Raw genomic sequence first — 7,150 nt, forward strand, 5'->3', positions numbered from 1 at the left:
GACTACTCGTCGCCGAGGACGTCCACCCGCCGCCGCCTCCGCCCCCGCCAAGGCACCGCAGCAGCCTTCCACCAGCCGACGGCGTGGGGCCGGCCGTGGGAAGGATGTCCAGCCCGCTCAGGCCGCTGCCAAGCCAGGTGGCAAGCGCCGTCGCAAGCGACCCTGAGACGGGCCGCCCAGAGATGGAGGAAACTGCTCTGAGGGAGATGGCTGCAGCACCACTCCTTCCCCCGGAGGAGGGCCGGGGGAAAATCTTTTGTTTGTCTGTTCCGCCGCTGGTCCCAGTGCCAGCGGCACCCAAAACATCAATAAAAGAGCAGTTTCCAATATCTCTGGGTGCCAAGAGAGCGCGCTTGGCGGTGGTCGACGCTCCCATGCCTCGCCACCCTCAAGTACCTCTCCCTTCGCCAGCAGGGGACGCCGGCTGTCGGGACGCACACAAGCGGCCTCCCCACACTCGCACGTCCCCTCCGCGGATGCAGGTAAGTGTTGCGCAGCACACTCAGATCCCGCTTCGGGCCGCTCCCATGCCGTCCGAGCCGGATCCCTGCGTTCCGCCTCGCTGCCCCGCTGCGGGTACGTCCGTGGTGCCGATGGTCCCCCTTGCTCGGAGTCTGGGAGCCTGGCTAGCGCTTCCCAGCCCGTCTCGGTGGCTCATCCGTACCATCAGACTCGGCTATGCGATTCAGTTCGCCCGGCGTCCCCCCAAGTTCAGGGGCGTTCACTTCACGACTGTAGTGGAGGCGAACGCCCCCGTGCTCAGGGCGGAAATCGCTGTCCTACTGGCGAAGGACGCGATAGAGCCGGTCCCTCAAGCCGATATGAGGTCCGGGTTCTACAGCCCGTACTTCATTGTACCCAAGAAAGGCGGCGGGTTACGACCGATCTTGGACCTGCGATTCCTGAACCGGTCCCTTCACAGGCTGCCGTTCACGATGTTAACGCAGAAGCGCATCTTCAGGTGCATCCGTCCCCGAGATTGGTTTGCAGCGATCGACCTGAAGGACGCGTACTTTCATGTCTCGATTCTCCCTCGACACCGGCCCTTTCTGCGCCTCGCGTTCGAGGGACGGGCATATCAGTACCGCGTCTTACCCTTCGGCCTGTCCCTGTCGCCCCGCGTCTTTACGAAGGTTGCGGAGGCGGCCATTGCTCCCATGAGAGAGCATGGCGTTCGCATCCTCAACTACCTCGACGACTGGCTGATTCTTGCCCAGTCGCGAGAGCAGTTGTGAGAACACAGGGACAAGGTGCTCAGTCACCTCAGCCAGTTGGGACTTCGGGTCAACTGGGAGAAGAGCAAACTCTGCCCCACGCAGAGGATCTCTTTTCTCGGTATGGAGATAGACTCGGTCGCCATGACTGCGCGCCTCACCGAGGAGCGCGTCCAGTCGGTGTTGAACTGCCTGAATTCGTTCAGAGGCAGGACAGCGGTTCCACTGAAACATTTTCAGAGGCTCCTGGGGCATATGGCATCCGCAGCCGCAGTAACGCCGCTCAGATTGCTTCATATGAGACCGCTTCAACGCTGGCTACACGATCGAGTCCCGAGATGGGCGTGGCACAGCGGTTCCCTCCGCGTCCAAGTGACTCCGAGGTGCCGCCAAACCTTCGGCCCGTGGTCGGACCCTCTGTTTCTCCGGGCGGGAGTTCCCCTAGAACAAGTGTCCAGGCACTCCGCTGTCTCCACGGATGCCTCATCCACGGGTTGGGGTGCCACGTACAACGGGCTTGCAGTTTCGGGTCTGTGGACGGGGCCTCAACTGCAATGGCATATCAATTGCCTCGAGTTGTTAGCAGTTCGTCTTGCACTCAGCCGCTTCAAAGTGCCGCTCAGAGGCAAGCACGTTCTGGTCCGGACGGACAACACTGCGGCCGTAGTGTACATCAACAAACAGGGTGGTCTACGCTCCCGTCGCATGTCGCAACTCGCCCGCCATCTCCTCTTGTGGAGTCAGAAGCATCTGAGGTCGCTTCGTGCCGTTCATATTCCGGGCCTGCTCAATCGTGCGGCCGACGAGCTGTCACGTCAGCAGGTACTTCCGGGAGAATGGCGACTCCATCCCCAGGCGGTCCAGCTAATCTGGAGTCGTTTCGGGGCCGCACAGGTAGACCTGTTTGCCTCCCCAGAGACGACCCACTGTCAGCGGTTTTATTCCTTGACCGAGGGGACCCTCGGGTCGGATGCCCTGGCCCACAGCTGGCCCCGGGAAGAACGCAAGTATGCGTTTCCCCCAGTGAGCCTTCTTGCGCAGACTCTGTGCAAAGTCAGGGAGGACGAGGAGCAGGTCCTGTTGGTCGCTCCGTATTGGCCCAACCGGACTTGGTTCCCGGAACTAGTGCTCCTTGCGACAGCACCTCCCTGGCCCATTCCTCTGAGACAGGACCTCCTGACTCAGAGACGGGGCACCCTATGGCACCCGCGTCCGGACCTCTGGAAACTCCATGTTTGGTCCCTGGACGGGACGCGGAGGTTCTAGGTGACCTACCGCAAGCGGTAGTTGACACCATTACTTCCGCTAGAGCCCCCTCTACGAGTATAGGCGCCTCTATGCGTTGAAGTGGAACCTGTTCGTCGACTGGTGCTCTTCTCGCCGAGAAGACCCCCGAAGATGTTCGGTCGCATCTGTGCTTACCTTTCTACAGGATGGGTTGGAGCGAAGGCTGTCTCCCTCCACCCTCAAAGTCTATGTCGCCGCTATCGCCGCTAATCATGAGCTCGTAGATGCAAAATCTCTAGGTAAGCACGATCTGATCGTCAGGTTCCTTAGGGGAGCGAGGAGATTAAATCCACCTCGTCCTCCCTCCATACCCTCTTGGGACTTAACTCTGGTGCTAACTGCGCTACAGAGAGAACCTTTTGAGCCTCTGCAGTCAGCTGAGTTGAAAGTTCTGTCGTTAAAGACAATACTCCTGACTGCGTTGGCCTCCATCAAGAGGGTAGGGGACCTGCAGGCATTTTCGGTCGACGAATCGTGCCTGGAATTCGGGCCCAGTAACTCTCATGTGATCATGAGACCCCGGCCTGGATATGTGCCCAAGGTTCCCACTACTCCCTTCCGGGACCAAGTGGTGAGCCTGCAAGCGCTGCCTTCGGAGGAGGCAGACCCAGCCCTAGCTTTTCTCTGTCCCGTCCGTGCTCTCCGGACTTACGTGGATAGAACGCAAAGCTTCAGGACCTCAGAGCAGCTCTTCGTCTGTTACGGAGGACAGCAGATGGGAAAGGCTGTCTCCAAGCAGAGGATGTCCCACTGGATAGTGGATGCCATCGTCTTGGCTTATCAGTCCCAAGACGTGCCCTGCCCGCTCGGGTTAAGAGCCCACTCCACTAGGGGTGTTGCCTCTTCCTGGGCGCTGGCTCATGGCGCCTCGCTGACAGATATTTGTAGAGCTGCGGGCTGGGCGACACCTAACACGTTCGCTAGATTCTATAGCCTCCGTGTAGAGCCGGTGTCTTCCTGTGTGCTCACTTCCCATAGTCAGTAACACCGAAGTACCCGTTCTAGTGTCGGCTTGCTGCGCCATTCCCTCCCCTATGGTACGGATGCGTGCGCTTATTCTGCTCCAGTCGAGTTCCCCGGAACGGCGAACCCTGTTGAGTCCTCCGCAACCCGCGGCAGTCGGACGTGGCGGAGCGTTCGACGCCAGGTCTAACACTCGTATGCATTGGTGGAACTTGTGTTAGGCTGGGTTCCGTATGTAGTGACCCCCACGGCGGTCCCACATGTGTATTCTTCCACGGTACGGCTCCCTACGGCGAGCCCGTGTCTTTCCCTCGGCAGAGCTCCTCTGCCGTCTCAGGTACGTGTTGTCTCCCTCCTAATTGGCCGGGGCCACCCCTGAGACTTCCGTATGTTGTGCTGCCCACGGCCAGCCCATACGTGTATTCTCCACATGTTAACTCCCTCTGGGCATGATGTGGCTTCCGCAGCTGCCTTCACAGGCACGCTTTCCCAGCATTATCCAATACAGTCAGCTGAGTGGGTCTTGCGGAACAGCAGCTTTGACTCTCCCTGCGTGAACCTACCCGCCCGCATCAGATCGGGGTCTGTGGGGCTCATCGCTGGGCGCTGGAAGTGGTAGTAACTATGGCGTTTTCCATAGGGGATCCCAATTCGTCGGTACGTCCGACGTACGTCGAACGTGACCGACTGAATGGGAACGTCTCGGTTACGTATGGTAACCCTCGTTCCCTGAAGGAGGGAACGGAGACGTACGTCCCGTCGCCACAGTTGCTGTACCATCACTGCAGGTCGAGCCACTACGTGTGGCTCCTCAGTGAAAAACAGCGTGCATTCGCTCTCGCTTCCTGTTTATACCCGCGGCGCGGGGCGGAGCGCGAGATGCAAATCTCGCACGCCAATTGTTCATTGGCCGGTTCTAGATAGCTCGAAGCTGATAGGGGCTCCCAGAAGTGATCCCAATTCGTCGGTACGTCCGACGTACGTCTCCGTTCCCTCCTTCAGGGAACGAGGGTTACCATACGTAACCGAGACGTTCTCCTGGAGTATGAGGATAATGACCTTCTAATGCTTGCAAACCATGCGTTCTGGTACACGACACTGCGCTATTCCGTTGCTGCACCCGCTTAAGAACTGAAATAGGCACACTTTCTTGCGCATTTTCTGAACTAAACGTTTCAGATTCATTAGAGCAAGTCACCTCATCTACGAAGTGAACATGCTTTTTAATCTCATCGCTGTCAAGCATTATGGGAGACATGCGCTTTTTAGCATTTAGCTTAGCCTTGAGATCTGCAATGGTTTCTTTGTGCTTTTTACACTTTTCAGTCAGGGCTAACTGCTCAGCTAGTAAGTTATCTAGCTGCGTTTGAAGATCTTGAATCTTTGCCTCAGACTTTTCTGCTTCTTCATTTTTAGAATCCACTTCTTTACATTTCGCATCTATACTTGAAAATAGATGTGTTGTCACATCACGTAGCCTTTTACAACTTATGAAGTTTAAAGCCTCAATTATTTCACCATGTTTTGATTTCTTTTGATGTCTGCCATTTAATTCCCAATATCTGAACATTTCATCATCTGAACTTTTAATTCCAATATACTCTTTCTTGAGTTTGGACAAGGTAGGCTCAACTTTTTCACTCCATAAAGCAAACAATATGTCACTAGAAATTTTCCCTTCCATCCCGAGGAGATTATCTGAGTATTCACTGATTGTACAGTAATGGGACTATTGAAGCTATTTAAAACCTTCTAAATTCTGTTTCATGCAATTCCTTCAACCATTAAACAATGAAAACAGACTTACCCAAAGAAGGTCAGCTTTAATCCATTCACAAGATCAACTGTGAAAAAATGTCCTCATTCTTACACAGATCAAAGTAAATTTCAGAAAATTCACTGCAAGGGATCCCGGGTTTCGGCACCATCTGTAAGAGTGGACTCCTGTAGATGGTTCAATCTACAGGGTTGCCATTAGACTAAAAAACGTTATCAGAAAGATGGAAGAAAACTGTACATTTCTTGTCTATTTCCACCCACTGCAAATCATACCAACGACGGAGATGAGCGCAGTTACAATAGCAAAATATGTGGGAGAGCGTTGCTATAATGTGACTATATTGTATTGCAATAGGGAGCACTTCAAAGTCAATACTAAATCAAAACTAGTTAGCACAGTATTTGTAATAGAAAGGATTTAATGACAAAATCTGGTTATGGTTACACTTAAAATAGTTTCAAAATGGATGAATGAGATGATAAACTTATACCATTAATCGTACACAGCATGAATACAATGTTACCTGAGAGAGAGAGAGAAAGAGAGAGACAGACAGAGAGGGGGGGGAGAGAAGAAGAGAGCAAAGACAAGAAGCCCAGATGACTTCAAGAGCCAGAGGAAAAGACAGAGAGCCTAGTTTCCAATCTTCTTTTATATATTCCTTGACCATGTGTCTGACACCAAATGTATTCTTTTAAACTGACCAATCAGACCAAACTCACACGTAACATTCAAACTGACCAATCAGCCCAAACTTCCCCAACAGTAAAAGGTGTGGCACCCCCTGCGGCCTACAGGCCTGCCTTTTGCCTTCCAGGTGTTGACAACAGTAAAGCAAATTTCTTTGTTGGATTTCAAATATCAAATATCTTTGATTATTTTCAATCCTTTCACCTGCAAAAAGGTTTTTTAATCATAACATATTGGTACAAATTATAATATAGTAATACTGCAATGAAAAAATACTACACAGAACAAATTGTCAAATTAAGACATGTTAGAAAAAGTAACTTGAATAATTCTTGGGCTGTGCGTGTTTCAGAGATGCCAGGTTATGAGAATGTGCTTTCTGTATGACATTTTTGCACATACAGGTGAAACTCGAAAAATTAGAATATTGTGCAAAAGTTCATTTATTTCAGTAATTCAACTTAAAAGGTGAAACTGAGATATTATATAGACTCATTACATGCAAAGTGAGATATGTCAAGCCTTTATTAGAAATAATCTTGATGATTATGGCTTACAGCTTATGAAAACCCCAAATTCAAAATATCAGAACATTTTATTATTACATGAAATCAATAAAAAGATTTTAATTACAGAAATGTCGACCCTCTGAAAAGTATAATCATGCATATGTACTCAGTACTTGGTTTGGGCCCCTTTTGCATGAATTACTGCCTCAATGCGGTGTTGCATGGATGCTATCAGCCTGTGGCACTTCTGAGGTTTTATAGAAGACCAGGATGCTTCAATAGCGCCCTTCAGCATTGTTCGGTCTCATGTCTCTTATCTTTCTCTTGGAAATTCACCATAGATTCTCTATGGGGTTCAGGTCAGGCAAGTTTCCTAGCCAATCAAGCACAGTAATCCCATGGTCATTGAACCAGGTTTTGATACTGGTGGCAGTGTGGGAAGGTGCCAAGTCCTGCTGGAAAATGAAGTCAGCATCTCCATATAAAGCTAGTCTGCTGAAGTACATATGAAGTGCTCTAAAACAGGGGTTTTCAAACTTTATGATGCCAAGGACCCCCATATATGAGGAACCTTTTATGAGGGACCCCCTTCCTAAAATCCATCTCTCTCTCTCTCTCTCTCTCTCTCTCTCTCTCTCTCTCTCTCTCTCTCTCTCTCTCTCTCTCTCTATATATATATATATATATATATATATATATATATATAT

Source organism: Gobio gobio, assembly GCF_949357685.1.
Source record: "Gobio gobio genome assembly, chromosome: 20".
In the NCBI taxonomy this organism is placed as follows: Eukaryota; Metazoa; Chordata; class Actinopteri; order Cypriniformes; family Gobionidae; genus Gobio; species Gobio gobio.